Below are 23,709 nucleotides of genomic sequence, written 5' to 3'. Positions count from 1 at the left end.
CGTCTGGCGGCCACCGCGGCCACAGCGCCGGCATGCCCCCGTGGCTGCGTGCGCGCGCGACGGGGCGGGGCGGAGTCGGAGCCGGGCGCGCGCGCGCGCGCGGGGACGGGGCGGGGAGAGCCCAGAGGGCTGGCGGGCGCGCGCCCGGGGCCGTCTGGTCGGCAGGGGGCGCTGCGCACCCACGCCCCGCGCTGCCTGCCCCCGGGTGCTGTCCGCGGCGGTTCGATTGGAGCAGCCGCCGAAGAGCGCTTGGCGCCATTTTGAAGCGGAGAGGAGGAGGAACGGCCGGGCTGGCTGCGGAAGGGGAGGGGGGGGGGGAGGAGGCGATTGGATGCGGCGGCGGCGGCGGATCCCGGAGAGCAGCGGAGTGAGAGGAGTAGCGAGTCCGGCACCCGGAGGTAGGAAACAATTCAGTTAACGGAAAGAAAATGTCTCTCTTCTCTGGTCTCCGTGCTCCATTTTTCAGCGCCCGCCACCGCGGCAGTGTCTGTGGCGGGGCTTAAGCGCCGCCCGCCTGCCAGCCGAGAGTCGCCTCCCGGCATCGGGGGCTGCAGCCGCCGGCTCCCTGGCGGCGGCCGGGGCCGGGAGGAGTGGGGCGCGGGCCGGGGGCGTGGGTCGGGCTGCGCGGTGGGGGTGGGGAGGGCCCCGCCGCCGGCGCGCTCCCTCCACGCCGCGGGCTCAGTCGCAGCCTCTGGAAATTAAACTTGCCGCCCTGGCCCCAGCCGGGGCGCCCGCGGCGGCGGTGGCGGCGGGCGGTGACCTTGCGCGCGGGCGGGGGTCCGCGCCCCGCAGCCGGGTCGCCAGCGCCCCGCCGCCTCCGCCTCCGCCCCTCCCCCCGCGTCCCGGCCGGCCGGCGGCTGTTTCCCGGGCGGCAGGCGGGCGGCGCGGTGCTCCTGTTGAATCCTCCCGCTGGCGGGTTTTCCCCCTTCCGGGCGAGGGGTGGGGAGCGCGGGTCCGGGCTGAACCCCGGGCGGCGTGCGGGCCTCGGGCGCCTTCGCCGGGTCCCCGCGCGCCTCGCCCGCGCCGCCCAGCCCTTTGCTCCGGGCGAGGAAACGGGCTGCTAGAGTGACATTTTTGCACTGTTACTTGCCAATCCGCCGGACATAAAGCGCGCTAACCGCGCTCTCGGAGCTGGTGCTGGGGGAACCTGAGGACCTGGTGGAGCGAGAGCGCAAGTACTGGCTGGAGAGACTCCTCCTGGGCGACAACTGGGTTCTGGCTTTCCTTTAGGAAGCCGTGGAGTTGGAGTGACAATGAAAACGGTGTGCAGTTGGAAATAGTTAACATGTTTGCGCTGTTATCTTAGTGACACTTGAAAAGTTTTGGTCAGAAGAAAAATCTTGTATGTTGCCGCTGTTGTTTCTTGGTACGTACGTTCGAGCTGCGCCAGGCAGAAGTACAGTTATTTTGAGGGAGTGGATCTGAACCCTGAAATGCGGTGCCTCGCCTTCAGACTTGCCTTGTTACTGCCTTCCTTCCCGGGGAACGCGTAAACTCCGGGAAGGGTTTGAAGGAGCAGGTTGCTACCCTTTCAACACACGTTTTAAGAATCCTAAATAACCCGATAAAAGAGAACCCTTTATTTTGCTTTGAAGGATGTGCTCTGACCGCTGTTTTCACACTTTTATTATGAAGTGATGGACGGGCAGTGCTGTCCTGAACGACCCTACCCTTACCAGTTTAGGAAACTTGGGATACAGCCTTTAATTTCGAAGGCTGGCCATAGGTCTTTAGTGAGTTGGGAGTCTTCTACTGTCTTCCTAATAAACTTTAAGAATTCAAGCGTGATTGTAAGAGCGAGCTGTACATAAATTACAATTATTTCAAACTTGCTTGGCAATACAATCATTGTTCTCAACTGACCCCTGTAAAGTTCCAAGCTAGAGCATTTTTGGTATTAACTTACGTAATAAGTAAAATAGTTAAAAACACAAAAATGGTATTAAGCAAAATAAGGGCTGGAAGGGACACTTTATATATGCAGCACATTTGTCAGAGATGTTAAGCATTTTTAGGGGCAGTAAGATGAGCATTCCCATGGTTGTATGCAGGTCAGTTTGTGGAACAGTTAATCTTGTATCACCTGGTGATAGCAGAAAACCTAATTAAAATTTATACCGGTGAATATGTAGGTGAAAGTTTCAACATGGGACTTCTGTTAGATGTATTCTCAAAAGCTTAACTATAAAAAACACATCTTAGGTCCGAACGTTATTCCTTTGAAATAAACTTGCAAATACATAGAGAAAAGGTGCACTTTTGACATTCTTTGATTACTGAAGTAGCTAATTTTTTTTGCCTTTTTTTCTTTTTTTCTTTTTTTTTTTTTTTTTGCTGTTTAAAAAAATTACCATTTTTGCAGCTGGGTTTTACCTTAGGGCTTAAATATTTTAAATGACAAGGTAGTATTTGGATTGGTGTTTCGTTTTAAAGAACTTTTGTGCTCTTTATTATTTTCTCCTTTTTTTGAGATTGATTCTCCTTGTATGAGCTTTGTTTTCACAGCAGCTTTTGTATTCTTCCTGTTGCTTTTATTCCTGTCTAATTATGTCTGTTTTTTCCCTCACTTTTTCCAGGAGTTGCAGGAGATAATGTGATGACAGTGATTGTTGTTGTCATGAAATGTCATGAAATGTTGCTAAGGTTATTTATTTGACAGGTAGTCTGAGCTGGCTGTTGATAGAAGTTGCTTTAATTGTTAAGTTTACTTAAAAATTGTTCTGCAGCTTTAACAGTCACAAAGAGTAACATTTTGAGGATTTGACTTTATCAATAACTTGGTAAACCTAACAATAAACTGATACCCTGTATTAGACAGAACTTGCCCTGATGAGGAATGATACTTTATGAGGAAGGGAATATTTTGGGAAGTTGTTTTTTTTTTTTTGCTTTTCCCTCTTGAAGAATTAGGATTGTCCTTTGACTTCCTCATTGCAACTTTTTTGATCATACGTGCCTAGAACTAACAATTTAACTGTGATTTGGCTTGGATGGCAAGTACTGTGTATAAGTTAAAAAAGAATAAATTTATGTTTCCTTTGTTAGTGTTAGAGAGCTATAAAGAAACTTAAAGATGATCATCACCTTAGTTATGATATGCATGAGAAATTAGGTTCAGATTGTGATTTATCCGAAGTCACAGTTATATTCATATGGTGGAATTGGGGTAACTCTTAGTTTCTCATGGAAGCTTAGAAGCTTCTATATGGTCTGTATTGTTCTGTTCAGGATTTAAGTAATATTTAAAATTCCTGCCAGATAGTGTATTATTCTTCATTCCCTTCTCCATTCATTCAATCAAGAAGTAATATTTCAAGGTTAACCATCTGTTTCAGAGTCTGGTTTTAATAATTTTTATCTGGCATTCAGTCCACTTAAGTTGTCTCAGAAGATAACCTTTTGCATGTCTCTTTTCTGGAGTTAGTTGATCTTTCGTTGTGCAACGTTACTTGACATGGCATTCATTTATTCTTCTTGAAACTTGTAAGCCAGGGTGATTTTGAGGTTAGTATTGAACTTTATTTTGTTATAAGATGGATGTGTATGACTGTATTTTTTTCACTTTTAAACTCCGTTTGCTACACCAGTCATTTGTCACTTCCAGTTAAAATAGATATTTGGATAAAATTGTGTTTGGTTTGAGTATTCCTGTTTGGAAATGTTAAAAATTCCAGAAATACTTAGTTTAAAAGTAAGCCCAGTATTTTCTCTGAAAATGTATTTACTTTTGAAGCATATTTAAGAAGCTGGCAAATGGTTCTCAGTTTTGACTCCTCAGCGTGTAGAGGTCAGCTCTTCCTCACATTATAATGTTATGAAGCTGATTATAACCATTTTCCCCTATAAATGAAAAGGGTTTTTAGCCATTTCTCACTAGTGCAAAAATAGGGTAGGTTTGTTGCTTTGAGACTGTAATTGTTTTAGGTGGGAGGGATGATCATGCACAGGGAGAAAATTATGAAGATTAAACTCAGATGAGCAAAATTTAGTTGCTTAAAGCCATTAATCTGAGATATTTAAACATATCCATAATAGTTATTGTGTTCTAACGACTAGGCATTAATAAGGCATTCTAATTACTAGGCAGTAATTAGAAGTGCTTAGTTTAGTTGCAAAACTTCTAAGTGGCTAGGGGGACTGGAGGAAGAAGACTGGTTAAAGCAGGAAGCATCTTTAAAGGGCCATGACCTGGAAGTACTCCTCTAACCTGCCTCTCCCTTTGACAGAGAATGCTTTAACCTGATTCAGTTAAAATGAACAAATGTTAAGCTCCCATATGCAGAGTGCCAGAGATGATGCAATAACAAGGACTGAGATCTTGCCTTGTAGAAGTTTAGGGTACTGGTTGGACACCTGCACCAAAGTGGTGGGAACTGAGAACCAGACAGTAAGATCCCTGCTGTTAAGGCTTCTTTGAGTAACAATTGAGGTTGCTCTTCTTTATGTGGGAGAATGAAATTAGCCAACACTAAATATAAAACTGATAGGAAGAGGGAATATAATAACCATAAGCATTGCCTCTTTCTAGGACAGGATGGTTGGGGGGGGGGGCGGGCAATAGGAAATGAGAGTTTGTGGTGCTTTGGGCAGTGTAGGGATTCTTTTTCTTTTTCATCTCAGAAGTGGTTTTAGAGTGAAGAGATCTTAAAGAAAAGCCCCAGATGTATACCCAAGATCTATTTCCACAATATATCGTCAACTAGCTGAAATTCGGTTAGGCAATTTTAGTCAGCCTTCTGATATGAAGATGGGGGAGGGGCTGTGTGTGGATAGTTGATGGTGAGAGTCGTGGTTAAGGTTGTGGGCTTAGAGGACTTTAATTTTATACTTTAGGTTAAAAGTTATACATGTATATGATAAACATTCTGATGGCACAAAAAAGTAAAAATAAAAGCTACTTGTCCTCCCTTCCCCCCCAACAGGCAGTCCACTGTTAATAGTTTCTAGAGAGTTTATTTTTCAAAAAACTTATACAGATAGTATTATATTGTACCGTCCACTTTTTTTCAACTGCAGTTTACTTTTTTGCCTAGCTAATGTCACAGAGCACTTTTCACATTGGCACATATAGATCAACATAATTAAAAATGATTATTTTGGGGCACCTGGGTGGCGCAGTCGGTTGAGCGTCCGACTTCAGCCAGGTCACGATCTCGCGGTCCGTGAGTTCGAGCCCCGCGTCAGGCTCTGGGCTGATGGCTCGGAGCCTGGAGCCTGTTTCCGATTCTGTGTCTCCCTCTCTCTCTGCCCTTCCCCCGTTCATGCTCTGTCTCGCTCTGTCCCAAAAATAAATAAAAAATGTTGAAAAAAAAATTTAAAAAAAAATGATTATTTTATGAGGATGTGTCATGATTTTTTCTTTCGAGTGTTTAGATTGTAACAATTTACACTGACCAGTGGTTTATGAGTATGCCTGTTACATGTTCACCAACATTGGACTTTATTAAACCTTATGCTTCTTGCCAATTTGATACGAAATTTTTATCCTGTTTTGATTTACATTTCTTTGATTATGAGTGAGGGTAGTCACTTTCTTTTTTCTTTTTTGGGGGGGGGTATGCTTATTGGGCAGAAGTTACTTGTAGCACATACTTTAGATGGAGCTTATTTTACTTGACTCTTTCTCCCACTCCCTCATCTAAAATGAACTGAGAGAGGTGCAATTTTTAGAGAGTTATAATATTTTTAGAGCCTGTGGCACCTTGAGGGGGGCATTGCTCTGAATGGAGAGACTACAATGCTAGACTTTGAATGACCAAGGGCCAACATTGAGCATATTGAGAGCCCTTAACTTGGTGTTAACGAGGTATATAAAGGCAGGAAGGGAGATTTGAGAGGGCAAATAAATTTTGTATAGGGCCAGCTCTGTCTTCTGTCTGCTTCTCCTGTCTCACTACTCCCTTCCACCCTCAACTGTCATTTGGTTTTTACCTGTGCTGTCATTTCGTTTGCTCCTGTTCCCTGGCAGGGGTAGCAACCTTGACCTTGTTATTTCAAGAGTTCCTCCAGAGATGAGGGACACTTCGTTTTAATTATAAGGGAAACTGATTTTGCTTCAAACCAGTCAAAGGGAGCAGTTCTCATTTCTTACATCCTTTAGATCTATTTTCTGATGTTTAGTAGTACCTTTCTGTAGTTGATATTCTCCTAGGGTGTCAGAGGCCTTACATGCTGAACTGTACAGAAATCAGGGGATGTTGGCAGGACTACATGGACTTTGTTCCTGTTTAATCCCTACGTACCACCCTCACCCCCAGCTTCACAGTTTTTTTTTTTTTAATGAATTTTTTTTCCTTGTAGCCTTGGGAAGTGATAGGTTTAAAGGGCTTTTGTCTGTCACCCCCTCTGTCCCCAATCACAAATGATAACCACGTGTAAGTGATGTTAATTAATGTGACTGTGGTCATCTTTTCACAGTGCATGTGCATAGTATCAAAACATCAGGTTGCATATCTTAAATATGTACAATTTTTGTACATCAGAGATACAAAGCTGTTAGTTTTTGTCTAAAGTTACCGTACATGCTAGTTAACATCAGATAGCTAGTCCTTTTTCATCATTACCTCTAGCCTTGGCCATTGGTTCTCAAATGGGGTTGTTTGGGACACCCCTTCCCTCCCCAGTGCCTCACACCAGGACATTTGGCAAGGTCTGGAGACATTTTGGCTATCATAACTGGGGGAATGGGGGAGGGTGGTGCCACTGGCATCTAGTGGGTGGAGGTCAGGGATGTTAAACACCCTACATTGTGTAGGGCAGCGCTCCACAACAAAAAACTATCTGGCCCAATGTATCAATAGTTCCAAGGATGAGAAACCCTGGTCTAGGTAGAATTAATCCGGGAAGCCCATAGTTAACCCCAGCTCAACTGAACTAGGCCTGCCCATCAACTCTTGGTAGTAGCAATCCAGCTATTTCAAGGCTTTCATTTAGTTTTATGCTCAAAATGGCAAGCTTTGAAATGCAAGTCTTGAGCACTTTTTTTTTTCTTTGTCTCTTTGGTAAATTTCTTTTTGGCTATTGACTTTCCTTCTCTTCTCCCTTTATGATATAACATGATTGGGGTCAAAGCTTTGTAGTTCTAGTTGGGAGTTTGGAAGGTCACTAGCATTTAAGACTTGAACAGCAGTAGGAGCATATGTAGGCATTTGATGTAATGCTTGATGAAGCCCTTTCTAAGGAAGGCAAAAGAGCTTGGTGGTTAAGCCTGTAGACTTAGAGTCAAGACTGCCTAGGTTTTTATTCTGTCTCCATTACTAGCTAGCTTTGTCACCATGGGCAAATTACTAATTTTGCTAAGCCTCAGTTTCTGAATCTGTAAAGTGGGGGATAATAGATATCTCACATTTAAAAACAGCTTAATTCAGCTATAATTCACATACAGTATAATTCACTGAATGAATGTGTACAATTGTTTTCTAGTACGTTCACAAGTTTATGCAACCATCACTGCAATCTGATTGTAGAACATTTTTATCTCCCATGAGAGAAACCCCAAACGTGTTAGTTGTCACTTCCTATTACCACTAATCTCATTTGTTGTTTTTTTTGGGGGGTGGGGTGGGGGGCGGATAAGCCAGACCAAATGCTTACCCTGGTGCCAAGATGGTAAGTACTCAACAAAAAAACCATTAGAGGTTGGTGCAGGGATACTGTATTTGTGCCAAGTCCATTCATATCACTTTAGAGAAGGCCAAGATGGAAAATTGTTTGTTTGTTAAATGGTATATGTTATATACTATACAAGAAATTCATGCTCCAAAATATAAAGATAAAATATATTTTTTCAATTATGAAATGTATATTCAAGTAGGAAGAAAGAAACTGGTTGTATAAAATACCAGTTATAATTAGAAAATAATTGAAAACAAGGCAGAATAAAGTGTTTTCAGGAAGGTGTAAACAAAATATCTGAAATTGGGAATTTGATAAAAGGAAATTGATTAATCATGTCAAGCTGAGAGTACAGGAATCATGAAAAACCTCTTGAAGTGAGGGACTTTTTGGCCAAGTCTTAGATGATAAAATATGAGACTTTGACTCCTAATAAGAGCCCTTGAAGAATGCTATACTTCTTGAGGTATTGGTGGTACCATCATCATTTCTTGCTGCCTCATGCTCCTGTCAAATGTTGCCTCTGGTAGCTTCATCCATGGTCTTTTTTGATGTTTCTAATCTGTTGTGTTTGGGAATTTATCTAAATGCATTAAGTACAGTTTTAGTGAGAGGTTGATGTCTGTGACAAAAGGATATGAATATGTGGCCTTATGTTGTCTCTTTGAATTGCATTTTTCGTTTGTTTTCTGATTTAATTGGGTTTATTGAGTAAATAGTTTCTAGGCAAATTAGGCTGATAAAAATGTTTTCTTCTTCCAGGGCTTCTACTGTGAACTATATCCCTGACCTCTCCTAAATATCCTGTCTTCTTTTTCTTGTATACTGTATTGGACACAATACCTCCAGTACAACATATTCAAAACTGAATTGCTTTCCTCTACCTCTACCCTTTAACATCCTGTCTGGGTTAATAACACAGATACCTTTTTTTAAGTTGTAAGGGATGACTAGATTTGTTATCAAGTCAGAAACCTGCAGTCTTCTTGATCTTTCTCCTTTACTTCTCATATCCAATGAATTACACATCTTGTTGATTCTGATACAGTATTTCCAAAGGTATTTATTTATTTATTTATTTATTTAACGTTTATTTATTTTTGAGACAGAGAGAAACAGAGCATGAACAGGGGAGGAACAGAGCAGAGAGAGAGGGAGACGCAGAATCTGAAACAGGCTCCAGGCTCTGAGCTGTCAGCACAGAGCCTGACGCGGGGCTTGAACTCACAGACCATGAGATCATGACCTGAGCCGAAGTCGGACGCTTAACCGACCAAGCCACCCAGGCGCCCCCCCCCCCTTTTTTTAAATGTTTATTTATTTTTGAGATAGAGACAGAGCATGAACAGGGGAGGAGCAGAGCAGAGAGAGAGGGAGACACAGAATCTGAAACAGGCTCCAGGCTCTGAGCTGTCACAGCACAGCTCTGAGCTGAGCCCGACGCAAAGGTTTTTTAAAAAATAAATACTGTATGCATATTAGTACTTCAAAAGTGAAACAACAAAAAAGAGGAAAAAAGGTACACAATCAAAAGTTTCTCATTCATAGCCTTTCCCATCTGTCTAGTTCCCAAATTTCTACAGTAGTTTACTCACGTTATTGATTTCTTACATATCCTTCTGGGGATTTAAAAAATACAGCCATTTATAAGTACATTTATCCCATCTTTCTCTTTTCCCCTCCTCCTGCCCCCAGATGTTTTATGTTAGTGTTGGAAACTAACTGCTTTGCCTTTTACTTTCTCTCTCTCTCTCTTTTTTTTAAGTTTGTTTATTTTGAGAGAGAGAGAGAGAAAGTGAGAGGCAGAGGAGCAGAGAGAGAGGGAGAGAGAGAGAATCCTAAGCAGTCTCTGGCACTATAAGCTCGAAGCCTGATATGGGGCTCAAACTCCTGAACCTTGAGATCATGACCTGAGCTGAAGTCAGACTCTTTTTTTTTTTAATTTTTTTTTTTTTTTTTTTAACGTTTATTTATTTTTGAGACAGAGAGAGACAGAGCATGAACGGGGGAGGGTCAGAGAGAGGGAGACACAGAATCTGAAACAGGCTCCAGGCTCTGAGCTGTCAGCACAGAGCCCGACGCGGGGCTCGAACTCATGGACCGCGAGATCGTGACCTGAGCCGAAGTCGGCCGCTCGACCGACTGGGCCACCCAGGCGCCCCTGAAGTCAGACTCTTAACAGGGCCACCCAGGTGCCCCACCTTTTACTTTTTTTTTTTTCCCACTGAACAATATACCTTGGAGATCTTAACGCAGTGGTGTGTAAAGTGCTAGTTGCTTATGCACGCTCTCTACTTCTCTCTGCTTTTCAAAAGCTGCTGTTCCTTTTTACTTATGAACCACAATTTAACTGGTAGTATAAAACACCAGTTATCATAAAATAATTTAAAGGAAGGCGGAATAAAGTATTTTCTTTTAAAGCCCATTGGTGGACAGCTGTATTGTTTCCAGTGTTTACTATTATAAAAATTATAAGAATCTTGCATCAAGCAACACTGTTGGATATATCATTCTGTACATATGCCCATGTGTCTGTAGGATAAATTCCTAGAAGTGGAATTGCTGGGTCAAAGAATATAACAGGTATAATTTTGATATTGTTAAATTGTGTTTCATAGACGTTGTAACAATAACGTGTTTATGAGAATACTTGTTTCCCTATACCCTTGCCAGCACAGTGTGTAATCAAGCTTTTTGGATTTGTGCCAATACGATAGGCGAAAAATGGTATCTCAGTGTAGTTTTAATTAATATTTCTCTTACAAGTGAAGCCAAGCATCTTTTCATATGGTTAAGAGCCCTCTATATTATTTTTTTTTTCCTGTGAACTCTCTCATTTTAATCTTTACCCATTTTTTTCTGTCCATTTGGGGATTCTTAAATTTCTCTTCAGTCCCTGTTCCATTGGTTGGTTTAGTAAATGTAAACATGACTTGCTTGTTTGCCTGCATTTGTCTTCTGACAGGTATCTGCTTACACCATCACTCCCTTCTAGGCTATCTCTTAGACTATTAACAGAGTGATATTTCTAATCATGAATTTGAGTGTGTCATTTCCTTGCTTTAAACTCTTCAGTGGCTCTTCACGCCCTTTGTAATCCAAGTATCTTAGTATTGGCGTGGTATCTACCTGCCTTGCCAGCATTTCATGTCACTTTGTGTTAGGCTCGCTCAGCTCCCAAAACACTGCTCATAGCTCCCTACTGTGTTGGACCTTTTGTCTCTGTGTCTTTACATGCGGTATTTCTCTTCTTGCAGTGGTCATTCCTGCTTGTTCACATGTCATCCTCTACCTAATGGAAAGGTTTTTCTGATACATGACTCTTCTTTTGGGCAACGTGTTGTGCTCTTTTCCCCTTCTCACAAGACCCTGTGTATACCTTTATAATGGAAACCGTCATGTCATGTGTTGTTCTTATTTGTGTGTTTTTTGCCCTTATATGGTTAACCTTTGAGGCCATGAACTTATAGTTATTTTGGAACCTAGCAGAATATTTGGCACTGGTAGATGATTAATATTTACTGAATACACACAAATGTATGTATATATACGCTAAATATAAGTCTGGACAACCCAAGACTAAGTGGAAAAAGGGAAAATTAATACAGTGAGCTCATGAATTGTTTTTAAATTTATTTTTGATTTACTTATTTATGTATTATATATTCTATATATTTATGTTCTATATTTGCATATATTTATATTAAGGTGTAAACTAAATACAGTGAAATGTACAGATCTCAACTTTGATGAGATCAATACCCAGTGCCCAAAAGATGATATTGAGCATTTTTGTCATCCCAAAAGGTTCCCTCTTTGCCTTTTTTATCCAGTTCCCTCTTCCCCAAGCACTCTGATATCTGACAAGGTAGATTAGTTTTGTTCTGTGTTCATGCAGTGTGCTTTTTTGCATTTAGCTTCTTTTGCTTAGCATTTCCAGATTTATCCATGAAGTGGAATATATCAGTTTTTCTTTTTATTGCTTAATTAAATTAAATTGGATGAATATACCACTGTTTATCTTTTCTTCTGTTGATGAACATTTGAGTTGCTTCCAATTTTTTACCATTAAGAATAAGACCTATGCGTGTCTTCTTGCAAACACTTGTTTTCATTTTTCTTGAGTAAATACCTAGGAATGGAATTGTGAGTTTATAGGCAGATGTGTGTTTAACTATGTCAGAAATTCCCACATTTTCAAAGTGATTTTCTACTTTATATTCCCACCATGAATATATGAGAATTCTAGTTGCTCTACATTCTTGCCAACGTTTGGATAATCAGTCTTAATTTTAGCCATTTATAAGGTATGAAATGGTTTCTCATTGTGGTTTCATTTTGGATTTCCTTGGTGGCTAATGATGTTGAGTAGCTTTTCATACAGCTATTGATAATTAGTGTATTTTCTTTTGTGAATTTGTCTTCCAAGTTTTCTGCGTGTTTAAAAAATTGGTTATCTTTTTATTGGTGTGTAATATAGTCTGGATACAAGTTGTCAGATCAATGTGTTAAGAGTATTTTCTCCTAATTTGTAGTTTGTCTTGTTTTTTCCTTAATAGTGTATTTTGACAAAGTCTAAATAATCAAGTTTTTTCTTTAATAGATATGCCTTTTAGGGTGCCTGGGTGGATCAGTCTGTTGGGCATCCGAATTTGGCTCAGGTCATGATCTCGAGTTCATGGGATTGAGCCCTGTGTCGGGCTCCGTGCTGACAGCTCAGAGCCTGGAGCCTGCTTCAGATTCTGTGTCTCCCTCTCTCTGTGCCCCTCTCCCGCTCATGTTCTGTCTCTGTTTTTCTCAAAAATAAACAAACGTTAAAAAAATGAAAAAAAAATAGATTATGCTTTTGAGTCGTAAGAATCTCTGCCTATCCAAAAGTCATGAAAATAATTTCTTGTGCTTTCTTTTAGAAGTTTCATAGTCTTAGCCTTTACCTATAAGGCTATGATCCATCTTGAATTATTTTGCATGGTGTGAAGTAGGAGGTTAAAGTTCACTTTTAAAAATACATTTATCCAATTCCAACACCATTGTTTGGAAAAAAAACCCAAAAACGAAACACCTTTTCTTTGCTGCAGTGATTAGCCTTTGTGTCTTTATTCAGAATCCTTTGAACTTACATGTGTAGGTCTATTTCTGGACTCAATTCTGTTTCATTGATCTATTTGTTTCTCCTATGCCAGTGTCACAGTGTCTCTATTACCATAACTTTTGGAATCAAATAGTGTGAATCCTCCAACATTGTTTGGCCGGTCTGGTTCTTTTGTGTTTCAGGGTCTCAATTTCTATAAAAAGAAAGTCTTTTGGGATTTTGATTGGGATTGTGCTGCTCTGTAGATATATATAGGGAAAACTGATCTGTACCGATATTGAATGTGGTAGTTAGCCTCTCACATGGTTCCCATTGATCCCTGTCTGGTATTTGCACTGTTTCATAGGCCAACTTGCACATTGATTAGGGTTGATGTGTGTGATCAATAGGGTATGGGAAAAGTGATGGTATGTCACTTCTAAAATTAGGTTAAAAAAAGATACAGTGGCTTGTTACTGGTCTTTTCCTCATCACCCACTGTAGAAAAAACCAGATGCCATATTGTAGAGAGACCCAATGTCAAGACCGTGAAGGGTCTGAGTTTTTACCCTACTTGCAGGCTCTCAAGTTAGCTTACTACAGTTTCATGGGTGCTGATAAAAGACATGAGGCCCCTGGGTCAGATTGGAAAGACTGTCACAATTACAGGAGGAGTAGCTAGGGTTTTGGCATTTTTGCACCAGTTCCTTGAGTTCCATTTCGCACCTGGTAACGTGAAGAGGGCCAGATGACACCTACATATGCAGTGGGCTGTGTTTCAGGAGAGGAACTTTGGACACGGGGAACCTGGATAGTTTTATTTATTTTTTTTTATGTTTTAAATGTTTATTTTGAGAGACAGCATGAACAAGGAGAGGGACAGAGAGAGAGAGAGGCAGAGGGAACAAGGGAGAGAGAATCCCAAGCATGGAACCTGATGTGGGACTTGATCTCATAAACCATGAGATCATGACCTGAGCTGAAATCCAGGGTCAAATGCTTAACCTACTGAGGCCACCCAGGCACCCCAAAACTGGATATTTTTAGATGTGCAGTAAGCATACCTGCTCTTTGCTTTGGAGGTGACTTTCTTTATCTTCTAAGTCCGTTCATTTTATAGATACCTTTGAAACATAGTTTAGAACAAAGGGCAGTCCATCCTCAGTTGCAAAATGTGCAGAAATGTAGGTCCCATGGATTATTGTCTCCTAACATCTACGTGACAAAGAACTGAGGCTTTCTGCCAATAGCCTTGAGTGACCTTAGAAGCAGATCCTCCTCTAGCCTTCAGTTGACTATTATTTATTTGACTACAGTCTCATCAGAGACCCTTGATCCAGACCCACCAGCTAAGCTGCTTCTGGATTCCTGACCCTTAGAAACTGAGATAATTTTGTTTCAGCTGTTAAGTTTTGGGATTGTTTCTTACACAGCGATGACTAATACAGTTGTATATCTCTCCTTTTATTTAGTTCATCTTTAAATGTGTTGTAAACGTGTGTGGAAGATCTCTACATCAACCTACTAAAATGGATTTTTACATATTAATATGTTAACATATCAATCATATAATGTGATGTTATGTTAATGTGTTAATTTATATACATGTAATAAAAAGTAACATTTTGGGGCACCTGGGTGGCTCAGTCCATTAAGCGTCTGACTTCGGTTCAGGTCATGATCCTACTGCTTGTGAGTTGGAGCCCCGTGTTGGGCTCTGTGCTGACAGTTCAGAGCCTGGAGCCTGCTTCAGATTCTGTCTCTGTTTCTCTCCCCCTTGCCTGCTTGCGCTCTTTCTTAAATATAAATATTAAAAAAATCTTTTAGGGGCGCCTGGGTGGCTCAGTTGGTCAAGTGTCCAACTTTGGCTCAGGTCATGATCTCACAATTCGTGGGTTCGAGCCCTGCGTCAGGCCCTGTGCTGACAGTTCAGCGCCTGGAGCTTGCTTCAGATTCTGTGTCCGCACCCCTCCCCTGCTTGCATTCTGTCTCTCACTCTCTCAAAACTAAATAAAACATTAAAAATTTTTTTTTAGACAGTAACATTTTAATGTTCTCTGTAGAGATCTTGCATGTATTAAAAATCTTTTTGATGCTATTACAAATGAAATTTTGTAAATGTTCTTTGTATACAAAAATGCCATAGTTACTTTAAATTGAGTTCAGATTCGTTTAGTTCCAGGACTCTTTGTAGATTCCTTAGGACTTTCTTTACAAAAATAGTCAGATAATTTGTGAATAAGACCGTTTTATTCCTTCCTTTTCTCATCTTACAAGCTTTTTCTTTGTCTTGCCTTATTGCACCATCTCTCATTTTCAGTCTAATGTTAAAGAGCGATGGTGAGAATGGACATCCTTGTCTCGTTCCTGATCTTAAGGGAAAACATTGTCCTTCACCATAAAATAGGATGTCAGCAGTGGGTTTTTTTTGTAGATTAAAAGAAATCAGATGGAAGATACTCCCTGTTTTACTGAAACTTTTAAATTATGAATGGGTGTTAAATATTGTCACACATCCCCCCCCCCTTTTTTTTTTTGTATTTAGTGAGATGATTGTATGGCTTTTATTCTTTATTCTGTTATTTATTTTGGTGAAATATATTTACTGATTTTTTTTTTCTAAAGGAAAGTTTTTTAATGTTTATTATTGAGAGACAGAGAGAAACAGAGCATGAGCAGAGGAAGGGCAGAGAGAAGAGGAGACACAGAATCCGAAGCAGGCTCCAGGCTCTGAGCTGTCAGCACAGAGCCCGACAGGCCTTGAACTCACAATCCACAAGATCATGACCTGAGCCACCCAGGTGCCCCTATTTATTGATTTTTGAAAGTGATACCAATCTTGCATTTCTGGGATAACCTTACATGATCATGATGTTTTGTCCACTTACCTGTTTTTGGGTTTGTTTTGTTAAGGATGTCTGTGTTCTTGATAAATATGGTTTATGATGCTTTTTTTTTTTTTAATTTTATTTTTGAGAGCAAGAGAGAGTGCGTGCCAGCAGGGAAGGGGCAGAGAGGGAGACCCAGAATCCTAATTAGGCTCCAGGCTCCCAGCTGTCAGCATAGAGCCCGGTGTGGGGCTCGAACTCACCAACTGTGAGATTATGACCTGAGCCAAAGTCAAGCAGTTTGTGGGTTATTTAAGTTACCAAATCTTTTGGCATATGGTTTATAATTTTCCATTGTGATCCTTTTAATGCCTGCAGGATTTGTCATGATTGGTCTTTTATTCCTGATGTTGGTAGTTTGTAGTTTACTTTCTTCTGTTTTTCGTCATTCATGCTAGGGCTTAGCAATGTTATTTCTTTTCACAGCTTTTGGTTGGCTTCTGGTTTTATCTTGATAATTCCTTAATTCTTTCTTCTGTTGGTTTAATATTTTTTTCTGGCTTTTTTGAAAAAAAAATTTAAGCTTTATTTTTGGGGGGGGGGGAGAGAGAGAGAGAGAGAGGGAGGGAGGGAGGGAGGGAGAGGGAGAGGGAGAGGGAGGGAGGTAGAGAGAGGGAGGAGCAGAGAGAGGGAGACAGAATCCGAAGCAGGCTCCAGGCTCTGAGCTGTCAGCACAGAGTCCGACGCGGGGCTCGACCTCTGACCTGAGCTGAAGTCGGACGCCCAACTGACTGAGCCACCCAGGTGCCCCTTCTCTGGCTTTATGTCTAAATGTGGAAATTTAGACATTTAAACTTAAGACTTTGTGTTTAAATATAAGCACTTGAAGCTATCCTTTCTTCTCTAAGCATTGCTTAATTGCATGTTTAATGTTTACATATTGTATTTTCATTATCAGTTAAAAATATTTTCTAAATTTCTTTGTGATTTCTTTGACTCTTGGAGTATTTAGAAACATGTTGCTTGATTTCCAGGTATTTTGAGTTTTCATAGATAGTTTCTTATAGTTGAATGCTAATGTGATTCTGTTGGGGTCAGAGAACATACTCTAAAATTTCTGCCTTTTGAAATTTGAGACTCATTTTATGATGCAGTATATGCTCTATGATACAGTTGGGTCAGATTGGTTAATAGTGTTTAAGTCATCTATATCATAATCAAAACTTTTTCTCTATATATAAAAAATATTTTAGGGGTGCCCATCCCCTGCTTGCACTCAGTCTCAAAATAAACAAACATAAAAATATTTAAAAAAAAATATTAAAAAATATGTAACATAAAAGGGACAGTAAAGGATGGGAGAAAAATACAGGTTAAAAAAATACAACACATAGCAAACAACAGACTTGATTAAAAAAATACAACACACGTAGCAAATAACAGACTTAAATTCAACCATATAAATATTGTTAAATACAATGTTTCCTAAAACTCCAAAGACAGAAATTGCTATATAAGTAGGTTTAATATTAAAAAAAAAAAAATGAGGGGTTCCTGGATGGTTCAGTCGGTTGTGCATCCATCTCTTGATTTCGGCTCAGGTTATGATCTCTTGGTTGGTGGGGTCAAGCCCCCCAGCGCTGAGCCTGCTTGGGATTCTCTCTCTCCCTCTTCCCCTGTGTCTCTCTCCTCTGCCCCTCCCCCATGCATACACACACGGCCACATACACTCTCTCTCTCAAAATAAATACTTAAAGAAAAAAAATGAATGAGATCTTGGCCTTTTGCGACAACATGGATGCTAATAAGTTAAAGACAAATGCCAAATGATGTCTTTTATATGAGGAATCTAAAAAAAAATTAAACAGCAGAAACAAACCCATAAATACAGAGAACTGATGGCTGCCAGAGGGGTGGAGGGTGAGGGGATAGGCAAAATGGGTGAGGGAAACTGGGAGATACAGGCTTCCAGTTAAGGAATCATTAAGTCATAAGGATAAAAGGTACAGCATAGGGAATATAGTTTTTGGTACTGTAATAGTATTGTGACAGATGAACTATACTTGCAATGAGGATAGCATAACATAAACTTGCCATATAACTATATTGTACACTTGAAACTAATGTAACATTGTATGTTTACTATATCTCAATAAAAAAAGAAACATTTTTAAAAATGAAAAGAAAGTCCACTAAATATATGCTGTATATAAGAGATGCATTTTAAGAACAAAAACACAAGTCAGGTTAAAAGTGTAATAATGAAAATCATACATCATGAATGTAAATAGTAAACACAGGAGAAGTTGTGTACTTACATTAATAACAGAAAAAAATGTAACTTCAGGTGTGCCTGGGTGGCTCAGTTGGTTAAACATCTGACTTTGGCTCAGGTCACGATCTTGTGGTTTGTGAGTTTGAGTGTCTTCTCGGGCCCTGTGTCGACAGCTCAGAGCCTGGAGCCTGCTTCAGATTCTGTCTCGCTTTCTCTCTGCCCTTCCCTTGCTTATATTTTGTCTCTCTCTCAAAAATAAATAAACATTAAGAAAAATCTTTTTATTAAAAAAAAGGGGGGGGGTGGTTAACTTCAGTAAAGAATTATTAAAGGTAAAAAGGTCAATTCATCCAGAAGGCATACCAATACCAAATGAGAATCCACCTAATACCAGAGAGCCTGAGGCAAAAACTGCATTAAGGAAACACATGAAGCAAAAGCTGATTAAGTTATAGATATAAAAGTTATAGGAAGAAATGAACAAATCTACAATTATAGCTGGGAGTTATGATACCCCTCTCTTAACAAGTGAAATGGATATAAAATAACCTACAGAAATATAGATCAGAGATCAGCAAACTACAGGGCAGATCCTTGGCCCTCTGCCTGCCTTTATAAGTAAAGTTTTATTAGAACACTGCCATGCCTATTCATTTCCATATTGCCATGGCTGTTTTCACACTACAATAAGAGAATAGCCACTGCAAGGGCTATAATCCACAAAACCCAAAATATTTTTTTAAAGTTGTTTGGGAGAGAGAGAGACTGCAGGCAAGTGGAGGAGGGGCAGAGAAAGAGGGAGAGAGAATCCCAAGCAGGCTCCATGCTGTTAGTGCAGGGACCGATGTGGGCTTGAGCCAGCGAACTATGAGAACATGACCTGAGCTGAAATCAAGAGTCGTATGCTTAACTGAGCCACCCAGTTGCCCCTATTTTAAATCTTCTATTGGCTTTTTAAGCTAAACTGCTTTGTAATTTTTTAGTGGTTGCTCTAGGAATTACAGTATTCATGATTAACTTTTACATTTTATTTTGCACTAACATGCTATTTCATGTAAAATGAAAGAACTTTACAAAGTATAATTATATTTGACCTTTGTGCTGTTGGTGTGCTATTTTTTGCTTCAGCACAGTGCTATGTTTGCTTTAGTCACTGGTCTCTTGAAGAATTTCAGAGAAAATAAATGAGATAGTCCTTGGTATATACCTACATATTATTTCAGGTTTTCTTTCTTTCTTTCTTTCTTTCTTTCTTTCTTTCTTTCTTTCTTTCTTTCTTTTTCTGTGTACATCTAAGTTTCGACTGACGTCATTTCCCTTCAGCTTGAACAACTTCCATTAACATTGCATAATGCATAAATCAATTGATAAAGTCTTGAGTCTTAGTTGAATATGTTTATGTTTTTTAAGAATATTTTTGCTGGATATAGATTCTGGGTTGATAGTCTTTTTCTTTAATTACTTTAAAGATGTATATTTATTGTCTTTTGGTTTCCATTGTGTCTTCAATTTTCAATAATTTGATTTATATTTTTTCTTTTCCTTTTTTTTTCTGCTACTATGTTTAGAGTTAGCTGAGCTTATTAGATTTGTAATTTGATATTTTTCACCAAATGTGGGACATCTTAACCATTATTTAAAAATACGTTCCCTGTTTTGCTGTCTCCGCTCCATTTGAGATTCTTGTTATTCTGCTTAAAATTGTACTATAGGTCTCTAAGTCTGTTAACTTTTTAAAATCTTTTCCCCTCAGTTCTTTAGATTGAATAATTTCTACTGCTCTGTCTTCAAGGTCACTGACTCTTTTTTATGTTTTTTTTTAATTTGCTTTTAAGTATCCCTGCCCAAATCTTTTTTTTTTCTTTTCTTTCATTTTTCAGCTTTATTGAGCTGTAATTAACAAATAACATTTTGTAAATTTAAGGTGTACAGCATGATAGTTTGATACATGTATATATATGAAATGATTACTACAGTAAGGTTAGTTAACACATCCATCACCTCACATAGCTAACATTTTCTGTGTGTTGTGAAAACATTTAAGATTTATTCTTAGCAGCTTTCAATTATATAATATGTATGGGATTATTAACTATAGTCACCATGCTGTACGTGAGATTCTCAGAATTTATTCATTTTATAACTGAAAGTTTTTACTCTTCAACAAAGTCTCCCCATTTCTCCCACACCCCAGCCCCTTGCAACCACCAATTTACTCTCTATGAGAGTTCTCCTTTTTCAGATTTCACATATAAGTGAGACTATTTGGTATTTCTTTCTCTGATTCATTTCATTTCGCACAGTGCCTTCAGGTTGCATCCATGTTGTTGTAGACGGCAAGATTTCCTTCTTTTGCTTGACTGAATGAATGCATTTCATGATATACACATACATAAAATACATCTTTATCAAGTCATCATCAACTGATGGACATTTAGGTTTCCATGTCTTTGTTACTGTGAACATTGCTGCAGTGAACATGGGGGTGCTGATATTTTAAGCCCATTTTTAAATACTATACCCTTCAGTTCTAGTATTTCACTTGGTTCTTTTTTTTTAAACGATTTTTTTCTTTAAAAAAATTTTTTTTAATGTTTATTTTTGAGAGAGACAGAGACAGAGCATGAGAGGAGGAGGGGCAGAGAGAGAGGGAGACACAGAATCCAAAGCAGGCTCCAGGTTCTGAGCCATCAGCACAGAGCCTGACATGGGGCTCAAACCCACAAGCTGTGAGATCATGACCTGAGCTGAAGTCGGACACTTAACTGACTGAGCCACCCAGGCGCCCCTAAACGATTTTCATTTATCCACTGAGATGTCCCATTGTGACCATATTCTTCATTAAGTTTTTCAACATATTTATAATAGCTGCCTTAGCATCCTTGCTTGTTAGTTCACTCTTCTGAATTATTTCATAGTGTTTTTCTCTTAACTGCTTCCTCCACCCCCCTTGACAGCACCTCATATTTTCCTGCTTATTTTCATGTCTAGAAAGTTGTAATCGTAGAGTGGACATTGTGGATGATATGCCATCTCTAAATTCTCTTTATCTTCCTTTGGGGAGCATGATTAAATTACTGGCTGATCATCTTGAACTTGTGGAGGCTTGGTCTTATACTTTAGTAAGATGGGTCTATAGAAAGCCTGAGGTGTTTTCTAACGCCTTGTAACTTGGTTGGATTCAAATTCCAAGCTCATGTCTCTGCAGTGGGAAGCAGCTGACATTGCTGCTGAATTCTTTCAGCTTTCCAGTTGTTTTCTGCTGGGCTCCTTGGAATCTTCTTTAAGCATATACAATTCAAGGGTTTGTTTTTTTTTTTTTTTTTTTTTTTTTAAAGAATTTGAAGAGTTTATATTAGTTTTTGAGGCTTCTCTTGCTATGGCTAACTCCTTTACTGAATTTCCTCTCTGAGTTTTCAGCCACTCTGTGGCCATGAACTTCAATAAAACTGCAGCTTTCTGCCTGAGGTATAGTGGACTTGTGTTATTGCAGGTGAGGAGTGCCCTTCGAAAAAAGCTGTATAAATTTGAACACTGTACTTCTTTTCTTTCAGTAGTCAAATTTCCCAATATCTACCTGCTCTTGGTTGCTTTGTTTTATCTTTGAGTCATTCTTAAAATTATTTTATCCAGAATTTAGGGGTACCTGATGGCTCAGTTGGTTAAGCGTCCAACTCTTGATTTTGGCTCAATTCATGATCTCATGGTTCCTGAATTTGAGCCCTTCATTGGGTTCCACCCTAATAACATAGAGCCTGCTTGAGATTTTCTCTCTCTCTGTCTCTGTCTCTCTCTCTCTGTTTCTCTGTCTCTCTGTGTCTCTGTCTCTCTCTGTCTCTCTCTGTCTCTGTCTCTCCCTCTCTCTCTGCCTCTCCACTGCTTGTAGCTTCTCTCTCTCAAGATAAATAAACTTTAAAGAAATATTTTCTACAGAATTTATAACTGACATCTGTGGAAGGGTTAGTTTTAGGAGTAGACAAAAGCTACTCCACCATTATTAGAATTCTTCACAAACTAATTTTCATTCATTTCAAATTAGGCCTTTAGGCACAGTTGCTTTTAACACACACCTTATTTTAGGATTACACATTTTTAGAGTGAGAGAAGTTTGCTCTTCAATTACATACACTTGGTCTAAATCAGTAATTTAGTGAAGAGTTGGGAGCTAAAGAATGTTTACAAAAGCTGGTGAAAGGGATTATATTAAAGCTATATTTCTACTGCTGTTCCTTCTTCCCCTTTTTAGCACAGACTTCATAGACAGCATTGGGGACACATAGGATCAGATAATAATGGGAAAAAAAGTCATTTTTCAATTGTCTTTGACCTTCTCTTAATATTTCTGCTTTGTGGAAAAAGTACTAAAATGTAAATGTTTCAGCTGCTTCAGTCTTCAAAATTTGTGTTCATGATTGGGCTGTTGGATATCTATTTATGTTTAAATGTTTAGCTAGGTACCAGCTCAGGTCCAGAGGACCCTTTAGATTCATTCTACAAAAATTTGCCTTTAAACAGATTAAAAAAGAAAAAAGTGTGTGTAAGAGGGAACTGAATGGATTGGTTTAGAGATGGCACATACGTCTTCTAAGAGATTTATTGTTTTGTGCTTTCAACACACATCTAAGGTTAACATTAATGTAGTCTAAAAATACTAGTACGTTAAGGTGTTGTTGATTTTTAGTTTTCTTGAATTTGGACAGCATCTATTTTGTTATTTTAATATGAATATAACTATAAGAAGGTAGATTTTATTTTCTTTTGAGAGAGAGCACAAGCTGGGGAGGGGCAGAGGGAGAGGGAGAATCAGAAGCAGGTTGTCTGCACCATCAGCACAGAGCCCAGTGTGGGGCTTGATCCCATGAATTGCAAGATCATGACCGGAGCTGAAATCAAGAGTCTGCCGCCTGTGTCTCAGGTGTCCCAAAAAGGTAGATTTTAAATTTGAAGTTGCTCCTTTAGAAAGTAAATGCATTTGAAACTTAATGTTCTTCAGTTAAATTCTAAAGTATTTTTGCTGATAGAAGGAAAGTGAGGTACATGATAACCCCCAATATATGATAGTTATTTTTGCTGATAGAAGGAAAGTGAGGTACATGATAACCCCCAATATATGATAGATATTTTTCTTTTTAGTTGGGTGTAAGATGAGGTGGAGAAGAGAAGGGTGGACACATTCAGCCCTTTCTACAGTAGTCTAATCCTAAATAACATTTCCATCTTTATTAATTAGAGTTTGATTAGAGAAGTAAAATTATTGTAGTGATTGATTTTTTTTTTTTTTTTTTTTTTTTTTTTTTTTAATGAATTGTGGGATCTAGGTATACACTCCTGAGTGTGGTGCTAGGCTTAAGTCAGTAGGGATGACATGTGGGAAGGGAAGATAGACATTAAGTTGGGGGAAGTAAGGTTAAACTGAAACATGCAAAGATCACTTGGAACTTATGGAAATAGCTGGAACCTGTAAGCCCAAATTTCAACCTTCATTGCTCTCTCATTGCTTCCAAACCTGCAACTTTGATGATGTGCATAATTAGTAGGTATGGCACACCACAACTTTCAGGAAGTATGGCACAGTCTCAACTTCCAGTTTCATCATTGCTGCATCCCTAGGTGGAAACTAAGATCCGTTGTGGAGCTGCACACAACCTGCCCTAGTATTACTTGGAAAAATGAAGAAGGAGATCTAGCAGGAGCTAGGGGAGCTGTGGGCCCAGTTGCTGCCTCATGCCAACGACTGTGGGCCCAAAGATCCATGACAATGTGTGAGAACTGCAAAACTACCTGACTTCATGTTGAAGTTCTACATATGGCTGTTTCTTCACTTTTATTTTCTAAATTTCATGGGAATGTCTTTTGAGGCCAACTCTAACTCGCAACCATGCAAGGAGTGGAATTTGGAGAAATGTAGTTCCGGCCTAGCT

The 23,709-nt window shown here is 39.6% G+C and overlaps 1 protein-coding gene across 6 annotated transcripts in view; it reads left to right on the top strand.

The window, feature by feature from the left end:
* Positions 1–272: 272 nt before the first annotated feature.
* The window catches only part of PDS5B (PDS5 cohesin associated factor B), a 191,778-nt gene continuing 168,341 nt past the window's right edge, over positions 273–23,709 (top strand). For 4 of the 6 annotated variants that reach the window (XM_060637388.3, XM_060637387.3, XM_060637389.3 and 1 more), the window contains exon 1: positions 274–398. The gene's annotated coding sequence lies outside the window, so the exon portion shown is untranslated. Of the gene's footprint in view, positions 399–23,709 lie in introns of all 6 variants that reach the window. The other 2 variants (XM_060637390.3, XM_060637386.3) reach the window with 2 other exon arrangements.

Source organism: Panthera onca, chromosome A1 (genome assembly GCF_046562875.1).
Source record: "Panthera onca isolate mPanOnc1 chromosome A1, mPanOnc1 haplotype 2, whole genome shotgun sequence".
Classification (NCBI taxonomy): Eukaryota; Metazoa; Chordata; class Mammalia; order Carnivora; family Felidae; genus Panthera; species Panthera onca.
This window is presented reverse-complemented; position numbering and strand designations above follow the sequence as displayed.